Consider the following 25,000-nt stretch of genomic DNA (forward strand, 5'->3'; position numbering starts at 1 on the left):
GACGACGATGATGATGATTTGCTATTCACTTCCTGTGCATTATTCTATGTACTTGAGGACTATATAATAAGTTCATTATTACCTCTGCCTTAGCAAAGGGGGAGGTATTGTTTTCTGTTGCATTTGATTGTTTGTTTGTTAGTGGACAAGATATCTCAACAACTGCTGGATGGATTCAGATGAAACTTTCAGGGATGTTTGGCCTTGTGACTGGCACATACTGATTAGATTTTGGGATTGATGATGTACTGAACAAAGATTCTAGACTTAAAAACTAGTTTTTAAATACTGAATGGCTATGGGGGTCCACCAGAGTGAAATAGTAATCAAAAGGGTCCATAGATGAAAAAAAAAAAAAAAGAAGGGTTGAGAACCCCAGAGAAGAATGAGAAGCAAGATATTGAAGATATGGTCTGTGACTGACATGGTATTGATTTCATTACCCATCTCTGGACAGCTTCCAGTGTATCTAGTGGTGGACTGGGTCAAAAAATATTGGTTGCCAGGAGACTATGGGGACCCACCCGAAACTACAATGCTACTCTCTTTACTCTTTACTCTTTTACTTGTTTCAGTCATTTGACTGCGGCCATGCTGGAGCACCACCTTTAGTCGAACAAATCGACCCCGGGACTTATTCTTTGTAAGCCCAGTACTTATTCTATCGGTCTCTTTTTGCCGAACCGCTAAGTGACGGGGACGTAAACACACCAGCATCAGTTGGGGGGACAAATACAGACACACAAACATATACACACATACATATATATATATATGTATACATATATACGACAGGCTTCTTTCAGTTTCCGTCTACCAAATCCCCTCACAAGGCATTGGTCGGCCCGAGGCTATAGCAGAAGACACTTGCCCAAGATGCCACACAGTGGGACTGAACCCGGAACCATGTGGTTGGTAAGCAAGCTACTTACCACACAGCCACTCCTGATACTATTTAATTTTTTTTTTTTTAGTATTCTTTTCAACTGTCTACAAAACACAGCCAGGCTGAAATAATCAATACATTCTTCCAGGAGTGATTAAAAAATTCTCAAACTTGAGGGGAAGGGCCCCTTAGATACTAACATGGGCCCCCATATATGGATTCTAATGGCGCAGGGACCCACTTGCCATCAGGCAAGCTGATAACCAGGCCAGTCCGCCGCTGAGTATATCAATACTGCTTCTTAAAACATTATACTTGAATAATATAATTTACTGTTTGTTAGAATCACAGAATTGTGAAACTTGTAGATAGGCGCAGGAGTGGCTGTGTGGTAAGTAGCTTGCTTACCAACCACATGGTTCCGGGTTCAGTCCCACTGCGTGGCATGTTGGGCAAGTGTTTTCTACTATAGCCTCGGGCCGACCAAAGCCTTGTGAGTGGATTTGGTAGACGGAAACTGAAAGAAGCCCGTCATATATATGTATATATATATATATATATATATATATGTATGTTTGTGTGTCTGTGTTTGTCCCCCTAGCATTGCTTGACAACCGATGCTGGTGTGTTTACGTCGCCGTCACTTAGCGGTTCGGCAAAAGAGACTTACAAAGAATAAGTCCTGGGGTCGATATGCTCGACTAAAGGTGGTGCTCCAGCATGGCCGCAGTCAATTGACTGAAACAGGTAAAAGTGAGAGAGAGAGAACAGGTGAAGCATACGCATGAACAAATAGATGAACAGGTTTTCATTCTCTTCAGGTATATGCTCTGATAGGTTTTTTTTTCTTTTCTTTTTTTAATAAAAGAATTACCTAAATAATTTATCGCTAGTATTGTACTTTTAAGTAGTTGGTGGGCTGCCAGAGTCGTTAGCACACCGAGCGAAATGCTTAATGGTAGTTCGTCTGTCCTTACGTTGTAAGTTCAAATTCTGCTGAAGTTAACTCTGCTTTTTATCCGTTCAGGTAGGTAGGTAATTAGGTAGATGTGTAGGTAGGTCACACTCTTGCTTGATGGGGCTGAGGTCATTCCAAGGTAGTGGTCCCAAAGGCATCACCACGCACAGAGCTGACCAGGTCCACCAGTGATGCCCATTGCCAGCGGTCCTACGCCAGTCCCTCTGCGTCCTCCAAAGTGACACAAAACCTTTGGAGATCTTCCTCAATCACATCCAGCCATCTGTTTCAAGGCCTTTCTGGGTTGATAAAATAAGTTCTGGGATAAAATAATTACTCCTGGGTAACAGTATTAAAAAACTGCGTCCTTCTACCAAGCTATATTGAGCTAGTGTGGCAGAGTGGGTTCATCCAACCGGTATGATCTCAAGCTCAAATTCATGGCCTCCACATCAGACCGCAGTTGGTGATGAGAACGTGCTGAAGCCTTTGTCCTGCAGTGGATTGAATATAGGCAATCCAACCTCAGGTCAGTCTTTGGTTTGAGTATAAAACCTGCATCCTCCTGCCAAGCCATGTTGAGCCAGTGTGGCTGAGTAGACTCATCAAACCAGTCTGATCTCAGGCTCAGATTCATTGTCTCCACATCAGGTTGTGGTTGCTGGAGAGAACATGGTGAGGCCTTTGTCCTGCAGTAGATTGAACATGGGTAATCCAATCCAATCTGACCTCAGGTCAGTCCTTGGTATGAGTATAAAAACTGCATCCCCCTGCCAAGCCATGTTGAGCCAGTGTGGCTGAGGAGACCAGTCTGATCTCAGGCTCAAATTCATGGCCTCCACATAAGACTTGGTGCTTGGTGGAGAGAACATGCTGAGGTCTTGCTCCTGCTGAGGTCTTGCTCCTGCAGAGCTCTGAACATAGGCAATCCAATCCAATTGCACTTTTATAACAAAAAATGTTTGCTTGGCCTTGACTTCATTTCCAAGCACGTAGCAAAAATCTAGGTTGTGTTAACGCTACGATGAGCATTTGAACCACATAAATTTTTGTCTACACAACTATGTTGGGACTCCATAGTCTGGTGATAGAGAATGGTTCAGCACCAATAGCCATAGTAATAGCGTTACTTTGTTGATATTTGTAAATTTGCAATGTAAATTAACCATTGTTGCCATATTTCTGCTACCTTTGTCTCAATTCATTTTGAAATTGCTGAAGAATTTACAGAAATAACTGCCATTATTAACTCTGGTTTGGAATCAAAATTTTGATGAAAGGTTTTAATTTAGATCGCTTTAATGTTTTCGTTACCATATTGCTAATGAGATATGCTGCCTTTGTTTCAATTTATTTTGGAAATAATGAAGCAATTAGTAAAGTATCTTTGTCATTACTAAGCTGATGTTTGCAACATAAATTAAAATGAAATTTTGATGGTAGGTTTTAATTTAGATTGCTTTAAAACATGAAGTTTGTATCAAAGAATCAGCGCTGGTCTCAGGAAATTATATTATTCAAGTATAATGTTTTAACCCTTTCATTACCAACCCAGTTGAAACCGGCTCTGACTCTGAGTACAAAAGTCTTGTTTTCATAAGTTTTGTATTAAAATCTTCCACCAAACCTTAGTCACAATTTATGTTCCTAACACTAGCTTAATGATAACTAAGTTATTTCACTAAACTCTTTGTTATATTTAAAGTAATTGAAAGAAACACAGAGCATCTCAAAATAAATACAGTAACGAAAGGGTTAAGAAGCAGTATTGATATACTCAGCGGTGGACTGGCCAGGTTGTCAGCTTGCCTGATGGCAAGGTGGTCCCTGCGCCATTAGAATCCATATATGGGGGGGCCCATGTTAGTATCTAAGGGGCCCAGTTTGAGAATTTTTTATTCACTCCTGGAAGTAAGAGGGATAGAAGGACCCGGATAAGAGAAAAGTGGGGTTGCAATGTTGAAAGACATAATGAGATGAAGGGAAGATCAGTAAAAAGGAGAAGGTAAAATAGCCAAACATGGGGAAATGATGTGAGAGAGAGAGAGAAAGAAAGAGAAAAGAGAGAGAGGGGAAAGAGAGAGAAAGAGAAAAGAGAGTGCGAGAAAGAGAGAGACAAAGAGAGAGAGAGAGAGAAAAGAGAGAGAGAGAAAGAAAAGAGAGAGAAAGAGAAAAGAGAGAGAAATAAGAGAACGGGGGGGGAACAAATGTTGATATCAAATTTGAGACAATTCCAAGAGAGAAAGAATGAGAGAGAGAGACTGACAGACAGTACATCAAAGAAGAGGCAGTTGTGGGGTGGGGTGGGGGTGCAGAGATGTTAAGGTGGTGGGTGGGGAAGGGCAAGCGAGGGTGGGGGTGAGAAAGCATGTGCTGGTGGAAAGAGGGGAGTGGAAGTGTTGAAAGTCATCTTCTCCAAGAGGTGCCGATGATGCTTGTCTTTAACATCTACAGAGAAACACCACACACACAGACGCTCACGTATTGATACGGTATTGACAAGTGGGGGGGAGGGTGGAGTGGCAGTGAGTATCGATCAGCTTACAATGATAGACAACAGATAATAATATTAATGTGGTGGGGGTGTAGGGTGGTTATGGTGAAAGTGGTGGTGGAGGCTGCAGTGATGATGGTGATGAAGGTGGTGGTGGAGGCTGCAGTGATGATGGTGGTGGTGGTGGTGGTTGTGATAGTGGTGGTGGAGGCTGCAGTGATGATGGTGGTGGTGGTGGTGGTGGTTGTGATAGTGGTGGTGGAGGCTGCAGTGATGATGGTGATGAAGGTGGTGGTGATTGCGGTGATGCTGGTGGTACTGATAGTGGTGGGTCATAATGGTGGTGCATTGTTGATGTTGTTGTTGTGGTGGTGGTGGTGTGGTGCATAATGATGTCAACATGTGCTGGTGCCAGCGATGTGGTGGTGGTAGTAGTAGCAATGTGTAGAGGTAGAAATGCATTGGGTGGAGTGTGATAGCAATGGTGTTGGCAGTAGCGCATAGTGGTCATATTATTGTTATTCTTGTTGTTGGTGGTGGTGGTGGTGGTAATGTGTAGTAGAGTATATATGATGGTAGTAGCAAGTGGCATGTGTGAGTGTAGTGGTGCTGGAGCTAGTAGTGTTGTGGTGGTAGTAGTAAAATGGTGTACATATAGTAGTGGAACGTAGTGGTGGTGGTAAAAGTAGTAATAAGATGATGTGTCTGCATATGTAGTGAGATGTGTGTGTGGTAGTGTTGAAGTGTTGTTTAGCCCCGGGTCAGCCATGACCATCCCATCTTTTTAAGAATAGCTTCACTGATGTTGTCCAATGTGGGCGTGGTCTGTTTTCCTGTTTTTGTTTTTTTTCTCAAAGAGGACAGGGTGTGGTTTGAGGAAATTTGGTTACTATGTCTAGCAAGTTCAGCAACTGCATAGGAACCCGGATGTTGACAAGACATGTGGTGGTCATGGTGGTCACAGTAATGGTGGTGATGATGGTGGTGGTGGTGATAGTGGTGATGATGATGGTTGTGGTGGTGGTGGTAATAGTGGTGATAGTGGTGATGATGATGGTGGTGGTGGTGGTGGTAATAGTGGTGGTGATGATGGTGGTGGTGGTGATAGTGGTGATGATGGTTGTGGTGGTGGTGGTAATAGTGGTGGTGATGATGGTGGTGGTGGTAATAGTGGTGATGATGATGGTGTGGTGGTAATAGTGGTGATGATGATGGTGGTGGTGGTGGTGATGATGATGGTTTTGGTGATAGTGATGATGATGATGGTGGTGGTGATAGTGATGATGATGATGATGATGGGGGGGATTGGTGTGTTGACAAAACAAAGTGGTGAAGGGTGAAGATGGCACAGGTAGTGATGACGACGATCAAGATGATGATGATGATGGTAACTGATGCTGCTGATGGTGATGGTACTGATGTACTCCCCCCACCCCACACAACACCACTACCGCAGATGTCTCACATTATTTACTTTCTTCCTACCTCCTACCCCCCACCCCCACCCCACCCCCCCACAGCCAAACTTCGTTTCAATTCCCGGTCGATTCTGTCACTTTGGTGTATATGCCTGTACGTCTTCTTCCGTTCACTTCCAAACTCCATTTCCACCACATTTTCGAACCCTTGGCATCATTTATTCCTCGCCACGTAACTTATTTACCAAGTAATAAACAAACACACACATTCATGTGTGTGTGTGTGTGTGTGTGTGTTTGTTGCATGCATGCATGTGTGTGTGTAGTGTTATATTTTTGTGTATTGTGGGTATATATATGTATATATATATATAGATGTATACATTATATATAAGTGTATAAATGCATAAGTATAAATGTAAATATATGCATATGTACAAGTGTATATGTAAACATGTATGTGTGTATTAATTTATATTATAATATGTATATGTGTGTAGATGTTTGTTTATATATATATATATATATATATATATATATATGTATGTGTGTATATATATATATATATGTATGTGTGTATATATATATATATATATATGTATGTGTGTATGTATATATATATATGTATGTGTGTATGTATATATATATATGTATGTGTGTATGTATATATATATATATATATATGTGTGTGTGTGTATCTGTATGTTTGTATATCTGTATGTGTATGCATATGTGTATATATAAATATATATGTATATTTACACATATATATGTATATATGTCTGTATATATGTGTGCATATATGTATGTATGTATGCATATATATATATATCTGTGCCGTGTGTGTGTGTGTGTGTGTGTACGTATACGCATATACATGTAGACATATATATATATAAAAAATGGCTCAACGCCAACTCAAAGTAAGGAAAACAAAAAAGATAAGAAAAAAAAGATAATTGAAAAAACAACAACAAAAAAAACCCAAAGTGCGTATCGATTGGCAAATAAATAGCTATAGTGGTTTGTAATGAGCTTGTTTCACAATGTGTGGTTGGCCAATAACAACTACCATAGACTGCGATCAGTGGATGGTCTCTCCTGGGACAAACCCATCACTGCAAACTCTATTCTATTACAATTATGATAAACACATGAAGCGTAGCGACACAAAAAGAAGAAAAATCCTTTCATAGACTGTCAGATATTACATGCAAACACACATGTATGTCTCCCTATGCATGCACACGTCTGTATGTGCATACCCGTACGAATATGCATATGCATGAGCGGAGATGTACGTCTTAGGAGACTCAATGCAAATCCAAGTTTCTTGTTCTCATGGTGAGAGAGAGTGAGAAGAGAGAGAGTACTACACTTCACGTTATGAGTCACAATGAAGTTTTCGACACACACATACACACACACAAACATCGTCATCGTCTAAAAGTTCACTTTTCCATGCTGGCATGGGTTGGACAGTCTTTTTTTTTTCTTTTTTTATATTTTTGAAGCCGATGCCAGTGCTGCCTTGACTGGCTTCCGTGCCGGTAGCACGTAAAAAGCACCAACCGATCGTGGCCGCTGCCAGACTCCCCTGGCACCTGTGCCGGTGGCACGTAAAAAGCACCAACCTATCGTGCCTGCTGCCAGACTCCCCTGGCACCTGTGCCGGTGGCACGTAAAAAGCACCCACTACACTCGCGGAGCGGTTGGTGTTAGGAAGGGCATCCAGCTGTAGAAACACTGCCAGATCAGACTGAAGCCTGGTGCAGCCTTCTGACTTTCCAGACCCCAGTCGAACCGTCCAACCCATGCTAGCGCGGAAAACAGACGTTAAACGATGATGATGATGATGATGAAGCAGATTTTCTCCAGTCGGATGCCCCTTCCGGTCACCAACTCCCACCTGTTTCCAAACAAGGTAATATCACCACCCATGGCCAAACATGGCTTTCACTGAAGACTGGAAACTAGCATTAACCCTTTTGTTACTACATTTCTGTTGAGATGCTCTGTATTTCTTTCAATTAATTTTAAATATAATGAGAAATTTAGTAAAATAACTTAGTCGTGATTCAGCTAGTGTTAGGAACATAAATTGTGACTAAGGTTTGGTGGAAGATTTTAATTCAAAGCTTATGAAAACAAGACATTTGTACTACAGAGCCAGAGCCGGTTTCAGCTAGTGTTAGGAACATAAATTGTGACTAAGGTTTGGTGGAAGATTTTAATTCAAAGCTTATGAAAACAAGACATTTGTACTACAGAGCCAGAGCCGGTTTCAGCCGGGTTGGTATCAAAAGGGTTAAGTGAAGCTATTTAAGAAAGGAAGAATGATTTTATTGCTGTTGAGGTCATCTTCACCTTTCATATCTTCAACATCAATATTAACGGGACCTGTGGAAATTCCACAGAGGGAAAAAGATTAACGCTTTGGTGATAATATTTCTGTTGAGATGCTCTGGATCTCTTTCAATTAATTAAAATATAACAAGGAATTTAGTAAAATAACTTAGTTATCATTAAGCTAGTGTTAGGAACATAAATTGTGACTAAGGTTTGGTGGAAGATTTTAATTCAGAACTGATGAAAACAAGACATTTGTATTCAGAGCCAGAGGTGGTTTCAGCCAGGTTGGTAACAAAAGGGTTAATTGTATGACAATGACGCTCATTTACAACTATCATGTGATGTAAAGACAAGGGTGGACACAACACACACACACACACATATATATATATATATATATATAAGGGTAAAGACCCCTTTGGTCATGAATGACCATGGGATTGCACCTAGAAAGTTACCCTCCGAGGTACAAGTCCGGGCAAGGTTGTTTATAAAAGACCAGCAATCACCCATGCATACCCGCTTCCCTTCTTGATGCCACCAATGTTATCCAAAGGAAAGGCAAAGACCGATACAGCTTGGCACCAGTGATGTCACAACTCATTTCTACAGTTGAGTGATTTGGAGGATATGAAATAAAGTGTCTTGCTCAAGAACACAGCACACAGTCCAGTCTTGGAATCGAACTCACTACCTCATGATTGTGATCTCAACACTCAATAAGCACATACACACACACACACATATATATGATTCCATCTATCAAATTCACTCACAAGGTTTTGGCCAGCTCAGGGCTAATGTAGAAGACACTTGTTCAAGGTGCCACACAGTGGGATTGAACCTGAGTCCATATTGCTGAGAAGCAAGCTCCTTAACAAAGCAATGACTGCACCTACAACATATATACCATCATCATCATCATTTAATGTCCACTTTTTTGAAGCCCTCATGGGTTTTATGCAGTCCACCGAGGCAGATTTTCTATGGCCAGCAGCCCTTCCTGTCTCTGACCAAGCAAGATAATCTCTCCCCATGTCCAAACTTGTTTCCACAGAATATTGGAAATGAATGGCCCTACTTGTATGACAGCAACAATCATTTCAAGACAAGGAAACAAAACCTAAACATACTCACACACATTATACATACATATATTATATTATGAGGGAATATTATTCCAAACTTACAGGGAAAAATTCAATTTAGAAATACTAAATCAAATTTCACAAAATATAAAATATATATATATATATATACTCTTTACTCTTTTACTTGTTTCAGTCATTTGACTGCGGCCATGCTGGAGCACCGCCTTTAGTCGACCAAATCGACCCCGGGTCTTATTCTTTGTAAGCCCAGTACTTATTCTATCGGTCTCTTTTGCCGAACCGCTAAGTGACGGGGACGTAAACACACCAGCATCGGCTGTCAAGCAATGCTAGGGGGACAAACACAGACACACACATACATATACATATATACGACAGGCTTCTTTCAGTTTCCGTCTACCAAATCCACTCACAAGGCATTGGTCGGCCCGGGGCTATAGCAGAAGACACTTGCCCAAGATGCCACGCAGGGGGACTGAACCCGGAACCATGTGGTTGGTTAGCAAGCTACTTACCACACAGCCACTCCTGCGCCTATATATATATATATATATATAATATATATATATATATATATATATATATATATATATATATATTAGAAATACATGCATACATACATACATACAACAGGCTTCTTTTCAGTTTTTATCTATGAAATCCACTCACAGGGCTTTGGTTGGCCCTCGGCTATAGAAGTCACTTGCCCAAAGTGCCATACAGTGAGACTGAACCCAGAACTATGTGGTTGGGAAGCAAACCTCTTACCACACAGCCATGCCAGCACCTCTACATACATACATACACAAATGCATACTCACACACACATATAGTAAATGGGTGCTCCATCGGTTATGACAACAAGGGTTGCAGTTGATCCAGTCAACGGAACAGCCTGCTCGTGAAATTAAGTGCAAATTCCTCCAACCCTGTTTGTAGTTCCCATCTACCCAATTCCCTCACAAGGCATTGGTTGATCCTCTGCTATTGTAAAAGACATTTGCCCAAGGTTCTGTTCAGTGGGACTCAACCTAAAAATAATGTTTGTGAACTTCTAAACCACACAGCCTGGCATGCATCATGTGTGTGTGTATATATGCATATACACCCACTGCTTCTATGCATTTAGTACTTTACTTTAGTGTTTCTGCCTTACTTTTTTGTATTTTTTAACAGAAGCATACTATATATATATATATATATAATATATATATATATATTATATATATATATACACACACACACATACATACCTATACACACATTCTTGGATATGGACATTTATAACAAATAAATTATAAACACACACACATACACTCATATATATACACATTCACACACAGACATATATATATACACACCCATATATTGTGTGTGTGTGTACACATCCATATATTACATATACACATGCGTATACACACCCATATATTATACACACACACATTTATTACATATACACACACATGTATACACACCCATATATTATACACACAAGGCGTCGAGCTGGCAGAAACGTTAGCACACCGGGCGAAATGCTTAGCGGTATTGTGTCTGTCGTTGCGTTCTGAGTTCAAATTCCGCCGAGGTCGACTTTGCCTTTCATCCTTTCGGGGTCGATAAATTAAGTACCAGTTACGCACTGGGGTCAATGTAATCGACTTAATCCGTTTGTCTGTCCGTGTTTGTCCCCTCTATGTTTAGCCCCGTGTGGGCAATAAAGAAACATATATTATACACACACACACACATTTATTACATATACACACACCCATATATTATACACACACACACACATTTATTACATATACACACACATGTATACACACCCATATATTATACACACACACCACACATATATTACACACACACACACATATATTACACACACACACACACATATATATATAATATATATACATTAATTTGTTCCTTCCTTGACTTTTGTTAAGTAAACTAGATTTCCTGGCAGAGTTTTTATCAACTTCCTGTTTGGCATACTAACACCGCCTGGTGATGGAGAGAAGAAACACACACTCTGGCTTCTGCTCGGTTAAACTGTTTCTTCTTCTCCTCCTTAGAAGTGCTCTCTGTCCTCTTCCTCCTTGTAACCATCTCACATTGCTGAAAGGTTTCTTATCTTTTCTTCTTCTTCTTATTTTGAGTTTCTCGGTTAACAAGGATTCTGCCAGAAAGGTGTAACCACCGCCACAACCACCATCCACCCCCTTGTAGACTGAAAACATCATTGGCATTCTCATTTTACGTTAATCTTCCCCATGCTGGGCAGGAGTGGCTGTGTGGTAAGTAGCTTGCTAACCAACCACATGATTCCGGGTTCAGTCCCACTGCGTGGCATCTTGGGCAAGTGTCTTCTGCTATAGCCTCGGGCCGACCAAAGCCTTGTGAGTGGATTTGGTAGACGGAAACTGAAAGAAGCCTGTCGTATATATGTATATATACATAGGTGCAGGAGTGGCTGTGTGGTAAGTAGCTTGCTAACCAACCACATGATTCCGGGTTCAGTCCCACTGCGTGGCATCTTGGGCAAGTGTCTTCTGCTATAGCCTCGGGCCGACCAAAGCCTTGTGAGTGGATTTGGAAGACGGAAACTGAAAGAAGCCTGTCGTGTATGTGTGTGTGTGTATATATATATATATATATATATATATATATATATATAGGCACAGGAGTGGCTGTGTGGTAAGTAGCTTGCTAACCAACCACATGGTCCGGGTTCAGTTCCACTGCGTGGCATCTTGGGCAAGTGTCTTCTACTATAGCTTCGGGCCGACCAAAGCCTTGTGAGTGGATTTGGTAGACGGAAACTGAAAGAAGCCCGTCGTATATATGTATATATATATATATATGCGTGTGTGTATGTTTGTGTGTCTGTGTTTGTCCCCCTAGCATTGTTTGACAACCGATGCTGGTGTGTTTATGTCCCCATCACTTAGCGGTTCGGCAAAAGAGAAGACCAATAGAATAAGTACTGGGCTTACAAAAGAATAAGTCCCGGGGTCGATTTGCTCGACTAAAGGCGGTGCTCCAGCATGGCCGCAGTCAAATGACTGAAACAGGTAAAAGAGTAAGAGTATGCTGGCATGGATGGATCGGTTCCACACAAAACCCCACCACTCGTTATGGCTCTTCGTCAACAGCGTTTTACTTTTTTATGGCAGGATACCTCTCTTATCACCAACCTCTTAACATTATGAAGGAGGTAGATGGTATTTTGGCCTGTCACAATTATAAAGAATGTATGGCAGAAATACTATTGGATTTGTATTAATTATAAATAGACTCATTAAAGTACCATTTAGTCTGTATTAATTAATTGTAAATAGACTCGTTAAAGTACCATTTAGTCTGTATTAATTAACTGTAAATAGACTCGTTAAAGTACCATTTAGTCTGTATTAATTAATTGTAAATCGACTCGTTAAAGTACCATTTAGTCTGTATTAGTTAATTGGAAATAGACTCGTTAATGTAACAACTGATCTACCAAAGTTGATATTGAAGTTCAATGAAATCCTCTGGCTTGTTGTATTCCGTGATAGTCGTAGGCAAGTATCAGCATTATTCAAACAAGTGGTCCTAAGTATTTCCTAGTCTTTTATACAAACATGTCTAGACATGGGATAATATTGCTTTGCTTGGAAACAGGTGAGGATTAGCTGACAGCAGGAAGGGTACTCGGGCTTACTCTTTTACTTGTTTCAGTCACTTGACTGCGGCCATGCTGGAGCACCACCTAGAAAATCTGCCTCAATAAATTCTGTCTAACCCATGGAACCATGGAGAAGCAGATATCAAAACATTGATGATGATGGACTTAACTGATTTGCATTCACCTCCATTGAAAGAAGGATGTGGAGTTGAACTTGGCAAGATTTGTTACTCTATCTTTTAGACACCAATCTATCCAAGACCACTCTCAGTTTTTGATACAGACTCCCTGTTGTAAAGTAATTTTGTTTTAAAACCTTCCGTCAAAATTCCATGTTAATTTATGTTCCAGACACCAGCTTAACGGTGATGAAGTTAGTCTACTAAATTCTTCATTCCTTTCCAATATTAATTGAAATAAAAGGCAGTGAATTTTAACAGATGTATAGTCTTTCATCATCATCATCATCATCATCGTCATCGTCGTTCAAAGTCCGCTTTCCATGCTGACATGGGCTGGATGGTTTGACTGAGAACTGGTAAGCCGGGAGGCTGCACCAGGCTCCAATCTGATTTGGCATGATTTCTACAGCTGGATGCCCTTCCCAACACCAACCACTATGAAAGTGTAAAGGGTGCTTTTTACCTGTCACTGGCACAGGTGCCAGTCAGGCAGCACTGACATCAGTCATGCATGAATGGTGCTTTTTACATGCCTGTGCCAGTCAGGTGGCACTGGCATCAGCCACACTCTTGTTTCAATTAATTTTGAAAGTAATGAAGAATTTAGAAATATATTTCTTAACTACCCACAAGGGGCTAAACACAGAGAGGACAAACAAGGACAGACAAATGGATTAAGTCAATTATATCGACCCCAGGGCATAACTGGTACTTATTTAATTGACCCTGAAAGGCAAAGTTGACCTCGGCAGAATTTGAACTCAGAACGTAGCGACAGACGAAATACCTATTTCTTTACTGCCCACAAGGGGCTAAACACAGAGAGAACAAACAAGGACAGACAAACGGATTAAGTTGATTATATCGACCCCAGTGCGTAACTGGTACTTATTTAATCGAACCCGAAAGGATGAAAGGCAAAGTCGACCTCGGCAGAATTTGAACTCAGAACGTAACGGTAGACGAAATACGGCTACGCATTTCGCTCGGCGTGCTAACGTTTCTGCCAGCTTGCCACCTAGAAATAACTATCATTATTAAGCTGGTGTTTGGAACATAAACTAACAGGAAATATTGATGGAAAATTTTAATTTAGATCACTTTAACCTTTTTTCTTTTTTTGTGTGAATTGCTGCTGAAACACACCATCTTTGTTTCAATAAATTTTGGAAATAAAGAATTTAGTAAAATGACTAAAATGGCACGTAAAAAACACCATCCGTGGAACAAGCTGCCAGACGAGATGGTGAAGATGCCGACGACCGCTTTGTTCAAAGTCTCCCTTGACCTCAAGTGGCCTGAACTCTTTACATGAACACCACCCTGTACTTAACTCCATGTCCCCCTACATGGCCTTGTTATTTGCTTTTGAGCCAAAAATTAATTAACTAACTAACTAACTAACCATTTGAGCGTGGCTGTTGCCAGTGCTGCCAGACTGGCCCTCATGCAGGTGGCACATAAAGCACCCACTACACTCTCGGAGTGGTTGGCATTAGGAAGGGCATCCAGCTGTAGAAACTCTGCCAGATCAGATTGGAGCCTGGTGCAACCATCTGGTTCGCCAGTCCTAAGTCAACTCGTCCAACCCATGCTAGCATGGAAAGCAGACGTTAAATGATGATGATGATGATGACTTTGATTTTAAGCTTGCGTTTGGAACTTAAATTAACATGAAATTGTGGAAGAAAGTTCCAATTTAGATCACTTTAACCCTTGTGTTACCGAATTTCTCTTGAAATACTCTGCCTTTGTTTCAATTACTTTTGAAACTAATGAACTTTGTAAATATTAAATCTGGTGTTTGAAACTTTTAATGGAAGGTTATAATTTAGATTACTTTTAAAACAGGAAGTTTGTACGATGGAACAAAGGGCAAACTGAAATGGGTTAGTATCAAAAGAATTGAAAAAGAAGCTAGGCTTTCGTCGAAAGGGTGAAAGGTAGTGAGAGGATATAAAAGAGCAGCTCTTCAGAGTTATACATCTCTATCTCTGTATATATAAAGCTGAAGGTGTGTGTATGGCAGGTTTGGTAGCCTTCAATTAACACTATCTCCTCTGAGACCCTGCGGTGCAAGTTGACCAAAATTGAGAGTACGATAGAAGAAGGCTTGCTCTTCCTTCTGTAGAAGAAAAAATTCAGATCGGACCATGTTAACACCAAAAATTATTAGCATCAAAAAGGTGCTTTTTTTCTGTGAAAATCCCTATTTTTTACGATTTTTTGACTGCTGTGTCGTCATTTTTCGGTGTATTTCAACCAGAAAAATGTTCACTTAAAGAGAAAAACAAGCTACATAAGGCAAAATTTTTACTTTTCAAAAATTCCAATTCTAAAGGGTCGAAACAATACCGGGCAATACTGCTAGTTAATATATATGACCACTGTGACTACACCAGCTCAGTTTGATATTCAAGTATGTGGTTTGTGTAATTATATTTATGACAGGACAAGAATGGGGGTCTTACTGAAGAGGAGATGCATGGTTATCTCAGTCGGAACAGACAGACAGAGAGACATACAGACCCCCTTCGGTCATGAATGACCATGGGATTTGCATCTATAAAGTTCCCCTCTGAGGTATAGGTTGGTTATGGAAGACCAGCAATCGCCCATGCACACCAGCATCCCATCTCCGTGCCATTGATGTTATCCAAGGGGAAGGCAAAGGGGCCGATACAGTTTGGCACCAATGACTTCACAACTCATTTCTACAGATGAGTGAATTGGACCAATGTGAATGAAAATGTTTTGCTCAAGAGCACAGCAGAGAGCCCAGTCTGGGAATCAAACTCACTACCTCATGATTGTGAGCCCAGTGCTCTAACCACTGAGCCATGTGTCTTCACATATACACACAACCACACATATATATATATATATATATATATATATATGTATGCCTTCAAAACGTGGAGTAGTTGAAACAGGGACAACTGAAGAAGGGGAATATTCTTTATGTTGTATGTCTCGTTTCTCTGGGTTTTTTTTGTTGTTCGAAAAAAAGTTAGTTTCTATGTTTTCATTTCTCATTGTGTATATATACATATATATATGCATTGTGTATATATACATATATATGCATGTGTATATATACATATATATGCATGTATATATATACATATATATGCATGTATATATATACATATATATGCATGTATATATATACATATATATGCATGTATATATATACATATATATGCATGTGTATATATACATATATATGTAGGCATGTACATATATGCATGTATATATGCATATATTTATATATTATTTATATTATTATATGTATGTATATGTATATATTATACTCACACACACACATACACAACAGGCTTCTTTTAGTTTCCATCAAATCCAATCTGGTCGAGGCTATAACAGAAGACACTTTACCCCAAGGTGCCACTAAGGACTGAACCTGGATCCTTGTGGTTAGGAAGCAAACTCCTTAATCCCACAGCAATGCTGCCTGCACCAGCATTAATTCATAATCAACAGAACCCCTTTGTTGTCAGCAGAGACAAAAGGGTCCAGAACGTTTATCCTCCACCCACCACCCACCCACCCCCTCCGACCATCGTTACACTGGTTTCTGTACTTCGTTTGTAACGTCCGTCCCTCACTGCCAAGGCTTCCTGTTTAGGGTCACCGTGGCAACAAAACTCATCAACGACCTCCAGCAAGATTTCTGGGCAATTAAAGGAATTTCTTTGATGATATTTTAAAACAAGTTATTAATAGAACAAATGGAATTCTATTAACTCAGACTTGGTAGGTATTTCCACCCCTCCACCCTGCTTTTTGCTGTGAGAATAAAAGAAAATGAACTAACACAAACATTACAATAGTTTCTCAACCGGTTCAAAAGACACGAATGAGAAAAACTGAGTAATTTAACACAAGATATGCTATTTTTTTTTCTATTTTTTGTCTTTTTTTTTAACTTTTACTTGTTTCAGTAATTTACCCGTGGCCATGAACTCCACACCATAAAATCAAACGATGACTTCAACTATAGCATTCGTGCTATTCAACACGCTTGCTCTTTTAGTGGGGAACTTGTCACACTTCGGTCGACCCTCAGATGTGATCAGCATTCATGCGGAACATGGTGAACTTGTTGGCTGGAGCTGGCTCAACCCACCTTCGATGAATGCCACTGCAAGGACAAAAACGCTGGGATGCCATTTTGAAAGGTTTAGTCAAACAAGTCAATACCAGCACTCTTTTTTTTTGTTTAGCCAAACTGCCATGCAATGAGACTGAACCCAGAACTACATTTTACTCTTTTAATTGTTTCAGTCATGTAACTGTGACCATGCTGGGGCACCGCCTTTAGTCGAGCAAATCACCCCCAGGACTTATTCTTTGTAAGCCTAGTACTTATTCTATTGGTCTCTTTTACCGAACCGCAGGGACATAAACACACCACCATCGGTGGTGTGAAGTGGTTGGCATTTGGAAGGGCATCCAGCTGTAAAAAACCTTGCCAAAACTGACCTCACCTGTGCTGGTGCCATGTAAAAAGCACTCAGTCCACTCTGTGGGGTGGTTGGTGTTAGGAAGGGCGTCCAGCTGTAAAAACCTTGCCAAAACAGACACAGAAGTCTGGTGCAGGACTCCTGCCTGGTCAGCTCGTGTCAAACTGTCCAACTCATGCCAGCATGGAAAGTGGATGTTAAACGACAACGATGACGATGATGATGATGATACACGTTTTTTTTTAATTAATAATCAGCAGCAGTTACAGCATGACTCAAGGGCCAAGAATTTCCAGCTGCAAAAATAGGGACCTCTTTGGCCCTTCAGTCACACTTTTAATGTGTGCAAGTAACAAGGCGCAGGAGTGGCTGTGTGGTAGGTAGCTTGCTTACCAACCACATGGTTCCAGGTTCAGTCCCACTGCGTGGCATCTTGGGCAAGTGTCTTCTGCTATAGCCCCGGGCCGACCAATGCCTTGTGAGTGGATTTGGTAGACAGAAACTGAAAGAAGCCTGTCGTATATATGTATATATATATATATATATATATATATATATATGTATATGTATGTGTGTGTGTGTGTGTGTGTTTGTCCCCCTAGCATTGCTTGACAACCGATGCTGGTGTGTTTACATCCCCATCACTTAGCGGTTCGGCAAAAGAGACTGATAGAATAAGTACTGGGCTTACAAAGAATAAGTCCCGGGGTCGGTTTGCTCGACTAAAGGCAGTGCTCCAGCATGGCCGCAGTCAAATGACTGAAACAAGTAAAAGAGAGTAAAGAGAGAGAGTAAGTATGTATGTGTTTGTGTGTTTCCCTCTCTTTTACGAAACTCCTTTATCTGTTTGTCCCCCGATACTACCCCCCATTTCTTCAGTTGCAGGGTTTTGTCTTGCAAGCTACTTGGCCACCTCAATGCTGCTGGTGCCACGAAAAAAAAAAAAAAAGCACCCAGTACACTTAGTAAAGTGGTTGGCGTTAGGAAGGGCACCCAGCCATAGAAACCATGCCAAAGCAGACAGCAAGGATAGCTGTAATCTTCTGACTTACCAGTTCCTGTGGAACCGTCCAACCCATGCCAGCATGGAAAACATGTTAAAATGGTGATATATATATGAGCCAGAAACAGAGGCTCTCTATGCTCTGTGACTGTTAGAAATAGCAGTCAAATCTCCTGCGATTGATACAGTACTATTTTTTTAAATATAGGAAGAACTCATTAGTATTGTGAGGGCATCCAGCCGTAGAAACATTGCCAGATCAGACTGGGCCTGGTGCAGCCTTCTGGCTTCCCAGACCCCCGGTCGAACCGTCCAACCCATGCTAGCATGGAAAGCGGATGCTAAACGATGATGATGATGATAAACCGTGCCTATAGAGAAAAAAATGGCGGAGTTTTGAAATATATGAAAGAAAAGGGTGTAGAAGTGAGAGGGGGAGCCGAAAATGTTTTTAAAAACTGACATTTTTGGAATTGTTCTTTCCGATGAGTGAAAGAAACACAAGAATGTTAAAGCAAAAACATCTTACTCTTCTCCTTTCCCATAAAGTATAAGACCACGAGTGAAAGCTATTCTGAAATTCGGTCTTGAAAAAAAAATCATGTTAGATGGTCACAGCTGGAACATTTCTGATCATTGTGCTGCTCAGAGTGGCTGTCTTAGGGCTGGACAACAATAAATAGCGTCAAGTTTTAAGCTTGTATAAAATTATGTGATAACCTTATGGTGTTTCAAGCAAGGGTATTTATTATTAATTAATGCATGGATGTTTTGTGTATAAAACATACGGATAGCAATTGGATTTAGGTACTACTAGCGAACAGTGGTCCCAGTGCTCGCACGCGCTAGCTAGTCGTGACTAGTCGATCCTTACTTTGTGTTTTTGTGTTATTTACTTTGTTTAAAAAATTATTTTACTTTGTTTTTTTGTGTTTTATTTTACTTTGTTTAACAAAAATGATTTACTTTGTGTAAAAAAAATTATTTTTGTGTTTTATTTACTTTGCCAGGTAGTCGTTGTAGGATCGACTAGTCACGACTAGCTAGCACAGATACGCGAGTGCGCGTATTATTCGCTAAATTCCGCCGAGGTCGACTTTGCCTTTCATCCTTTCGGGGGTCGATTAAATAAGTACCAGTTACGCACTGGGGGTCGATGTAACCGACTTAGTCCCTTTGTCTGTCATTGTTTGTCCCCTCTATGTTTAGCCCCTTGTGGGCAATAAAGAATTAAATTTATACAAAGTCAAATGCCTGCTTGGCACGAACGTAGATTAGTCATAAACAGAAAAGCATTCGTAATTTCTACTGCACATGTATAGAATGATGTATATTACATAGATTAAGGACCTAAACACTTACATAGGATGACGAAGAGGGGAGAGGTTCCTCTCTGAAGGCCTTCTGCTATTCAGTTCTTCCTAGAGATTCTTACTCAGGCGACAGTCCAACTTCGTAGCTCACCAAACTAAACTGATTCGCTTCTCAAATGACACCTACTTAATTCTGCCAGAGGCGTAGCTTGGGCGGGACCACGGGGGTAGTCGTCCTCGATGCAGAATTAGTAGTAAGACATGATACTGAGCAAAATAGACCATCCCAGCCCACGATACTAGCCTCGCCCCCCGGGGCTGGTTACCTGGGCTACGGCACTGAATTTTTCTTTTTACTTTTATTATTAATTCTTCTTTCACTTCACGCCTACCTCGGATAACTACAGGGTCTTCGTGTGGTCACTCGACAAGCTAGAAATAGCAGTCAAATCTCTCCCTCCATGCAAATTGTATAGAGCTAGATGGTTTTTATTTCTTTTTTTGTAACCTTAAGAGTGTACATGAGATGAAAACATGATTAAAAGTAAGTTTTAAAATGTTTATAAGACAAATTTGGAAAAGTTGTAAAAAAATATTTTTGATATTTTTTTATCTTGAAATATTTAACGATTTTTTTTTTTTTGTGACTGATATCTTTGTTAAAGTTAACATGGAGTGGTCACCCGAGAGGCTAGAAATAACAGCGAACTTTCTCTCGAAAATACAAAAGAAAAAGAAAGACAAAGGTTATAACATCCAACTCCCTAATGTCGTCGCTAAAAGTTGAAGAGAAAGTGTTAAAAATGGGATTGTTTTTGGTGAAAAACGAACCTTGAGTGTCAGAGACAACAAAAGCAGCAATTAAATGGTGACTGCGACCCAATTGTAACCACTTCCTTTCACAAATAGATGTTGATGGGTTTATACAGTTCAGAAAAATTCCATTCATTACACGCCTCTCTCTCATTTTCGCACAACACGCACGTGTGTATATAAATGTGTATGTATGCATATGTATATATATATATATATATATATATATATATATATATATATATATACATATATATATATATATATCGGAAATATTAAATTTCTAAATCTCTCATAGAGATATGTACGGTGGTGGGGCGATATAATGGTTGTATACTGTCAATCTAACGTGAACGTGACAGTAGGGGGTTACACCACCGCTGTTTAGCCCTAGGAAGCATCGACGCCTCCTGATGGCTTTGACACATTTTTCCTGTATATTTTTCCTATATATAAGGACACAGGAAAAATGTGTCAAAGGCATCAGGAGGCGTCAATGCTTCCTAGGGCTAAACAGCGGTTGTGTAACCCCTTACTGTCACGTTCACGTTAGATTGACAGTATACAACCATTCTATATATATATATATATATATATATATATATATATATATATGTAACGGCAGACGAAATACTGCTGAGCATTTCACCCGGCGTGCTAACGTTTCTGCCAGCTCGCCGCGAGCTGGGGTACATCACACACCCAATGGACGTCTAGTAAAGGTCACAATGCACAGGGTTTAGACAGAGCTATAAATACGGTCGTGTTTGTTAGTTGTCAGATGTCCAGGACAGGACTGGGACTCCTTGATGGTTTTAATAGTTTTAGATTAGATTTTTTTCCCCCTCAAAATTAAGTCACTGATCCATAACCAGGACATTTCAAGATATTCTGGGATATTTCGGTTACATTTTTATAACAGGATGGAACACCGGAAGAGGCTCTTCAAATCGGGACAGTCCCGGCCAAACAGGAACGTATCTTAGCACATACAGTTGCTTAAAGTTTCCATGAGTCAGAAATAATTCCATACATCTTTCATCCAGGTTCCCTCGTAAGACTACGATCATCCTGGGTGGGGCATGCCTTGAAAATTAAGTCGAACAGATCGACCCCGGTACTTCTCCGCACCCGAGCCTGGTTCCATAGGGTTTTTTTTTTTTTTTGCTGAACCGCTAGATTACGGGGACGTAAATTATCTTAAACCTGTTGTCAAGGTGTGGTGAAGGAACATACATACATACATACATACATACATCCATCCATCCATCCATCCATCCATCCATCATCCATCCATCCATCCATCCATCCATCCATCCATCCATCCATCCATCCATCCACACACACACACACACACACACACACACACACATACATACATACATACATACATACATACATAGAGCTTCTTTCTGTTTCCGCCCCAAAAAAATCAATTCACAGTTACCCAGTAAGAATCAGAAATATATAATTCTTTCAAAATTTGGCACAAGGCCAGAATTTTAAGGGAATTCGATTACATGGACCCTAATGTTAAACTGGGCCCTTTTTTCTTTTTTTTTTTTTTTACTCGATCATCGACACTGAATGGATGAAAGGCTAAGTCGACCTCGGCGGCGGAACTTGCTCTCAGAACGGAAAGAGGTGACAGAAATGTCGATAAGCACTTTGTTCGACACGCTTTATGATAATATATAACCATAACCTCAGATAATGAAAATAGCTGGAAGGAAAGTAGTAGATGTCAGTCAGATGGGATTGTACATGTCGTTCCAAGGTCCAAATTGTCAAGCTGACTCGGCCCTGAACAATTATGCCAAAAGGTACATCTAGATCAAACCTCGTCAAACACACCTATACTCTTTTACTTGTTTCAGTCATTTGACCGCGGCCATGCTGGAACACCGCCTTTAGTCGAGCAACTCGATCCCGGGACTTATTCTTTGTAAGAGCCCAGTACTTATTCTATCGGTCTCCTTTGCCGAACCGCTAAGTGACGGGGACATAAACACACCAGCATCGGTTGTCAAGCAATGCTAGGGGGACAAACACAAACACACACGCACACACACACACACACATATATATATATATATATATATATATATATACATATATACGACGGGCTTCTTTCAGTTTCAGACTACCAAATCCACTCACAAGGCTTTGGTCGGCCCAAGGCTATAGTAGAAGACACTTGCCCAAGGTGCCACGCAGTGGGACTGATCCCGGAACCATGTGGTTGGTAAGCAAGCAACTTACCAGACAGCCACTCCTGATCACTAACTCTAACCATGACCATCTCCCATTTTTTTTTATTGGTATTTAGAACTATATTACCAAATGCGTCCTTCCTTCTTTTTAATGCGACGGAGATTTGTATTGGAGGAGTTCGACTGGCTGTTATGTCTAGCAAGTCGACCGACCTCGATGGTAGTAGTGTTTGGTCAGTGACATGGTGGTTGTTGTCTTATAGCCTCTCGTCCACCGACCCATAACTCAGTCCTGATCGAGCAGACCAATGATCAGAGACGTCCCAGCTGTGACCACTCCTTCGGTGTCTTACGTGCAAATCATCCAGGACGGGGTTATTTGTAGAGTAGGGATCGGCAAACCTCTTGTATCGTTGGACCCTCTTTGTGGAATCATCGATAGGTTATCGACCCCATGGCATGCAAATTTCTAAAAGAATATCAAAAAGTATTTATCGTGTCTTTTATTTGCTTCAATCATTAGACTGCGGCCATGCTGGGGCATCGTCTTGAAGAATTTTTAATCGAATGAATGGACTCCAGTAGCCATTTCTATATTTAAGATATGGTATGCTTTGAGGCGGATTTGGCTACTCTGTCTAGCAGGCCGAGCAACCACCTTAGAACTCTCCCCGTGGCTCCTTCAAGCCTGTGATCAATGAAAATGGGTTACAGCCAAGTGCTTGTAACATAATTGTAGCATTAGAAAGAGAGGGAGAGACATGGACAGACAGGCTGATGGTTTAAAGCCTGATGTTTATTCTATCGGTCTCTTTTGCCGGACCGCTAAGTTACAGGGACGTAAACAAAACAACACTGGTTGTCAAGTGGTAGTGGGAACACAGACACAAAACACCAACACATACGCGACGGGCTTCTTTCAGTTTCGTCCATCAAATCCACTCACAAGGTCTTGATCGGCCCATGGCTATATAGTAGAAGACACTTGCCCAAGGTGCCACGCTGTGGGACTGAACCCGGAACCATGTGGTAGGGAAGCAACCTTCAAACCAAACGGCCACGCCTGCTCCTGGAAATTTAATGGACAGCTTCACGGAATCGTTAATAAATTATCGACCCCCATCTTGTAAATTTCTAAAACAAAATTTTTTACAAGTATACTCAACAAAAAATTTCTTGATTTAAAAACAATAATTATTTCGTTCTTTCGGTGTCATTACAGCTTTTTAAAAAGAAATATTTAAAAAATGTTATTCGCGTTAAAAAAAAAAAAAGGGTTGCTAAAAATTCAACATCCTTAATTTCAGGTGTTTATCGACTTCCACCTTAGCCCCCTCCAAGGGTCAATATTAACCACTTAGCCAACCCCTGTTTCTGAAATTCCTTTGTATGCTCGGGTTGTGGCAATCACAAGACTCGCCCCTTTTCAATAAGAATATGAAGGATCAAAATCAACCAAATTCTTTAAAAGGAAACTTCAAAGACACAAAATGCAAAGGGAACAGCTGCAAAGGTCCAAAAGTCGAAGCGCTGGTTGTATAACACTAGGACAGCCTGACTGAGCAGACCTATTATCAAAAGCTTTCTCACCGTGGCCATCCCGCCTTGCTCAGACTACACAGTACATGTTTAATTTTTTTTTTTGAAGACGACAGCATATGATTTCAATAAAAAATTTTTACTGTCTCTAATGGTCCTATAGATGCTCTTAGTCGAATCCTTAGCAGTTTTGTTGTTTCACCTTAGGTTACTAGTTTAGCAGACATACAACCCAAGACACACCAACTGTGACCATCCCATCTTTGAAAGTTCTGTAGTACTAACTAGATTATCTAATGTAGCCATTTCTATAATTAAGATATGGTATGCTTTGAGGCGGATTTGGCTACTCTGTCTAGCAGGCCGAGCGACCACCTTAGAGCTCTCCCCGTGGCTCCTTCAAGCCTGTGTGATCAATGAAAATGGGTTACAGCCAAGTGCTTGTAACATAATTTGTAGCATTAGAAAGAGAGGGAGAGAGACAGACAGACTGATATACATATATATATATATATATATGTGTGTGTGTGTGTGTGTGTCATATTCCTCCCCACCACCACAAA

General features: G+C 40.6%; 1 protein-coding gene across 7 annotated transcripts in view; it reads right to left on the minus strand.

Moving 5' to 3' along the window:
* Positions 1–25,000, minus strand: part of LOC115223915 (calcium-regulated heat stable protein 1) — a 50,646-nt gene that overhangs the window by 21,652 nt on the left and 3,994 nt on the right. The window contains exon 1 of one of the 7 annotated variants that reach the window (XM_036512761.1): positions 19,922–20,089. The exons of 4 other annotated variants lie outside the window; for them this stretch is intronic. The gene's annotated coding sequence lies outside the window, so the exon portion shown is untranslated. Of the gene's footprint in view, positions 1–19,921; positions 20,090–25,000 lie in introns of those variants that run through there. 2 more of the 7 variants (XM_036512759.1, XM_029794646.2) reach the window with 2 other exon arrangements.

Source organism: Octopus sinensis, linkage group LG24 (genome assembly GCF_006345805.1).
Source record: "Octopus sinensis linkage group LG24, ASM634580v1, whole genome shotgun sequence".
Lineage (NCBI taxonomy): Eukaryota > Metazoa > Mollusca > Cephalopoda > Octopoda > Octopodidae > Octopus > Octopus sinensis.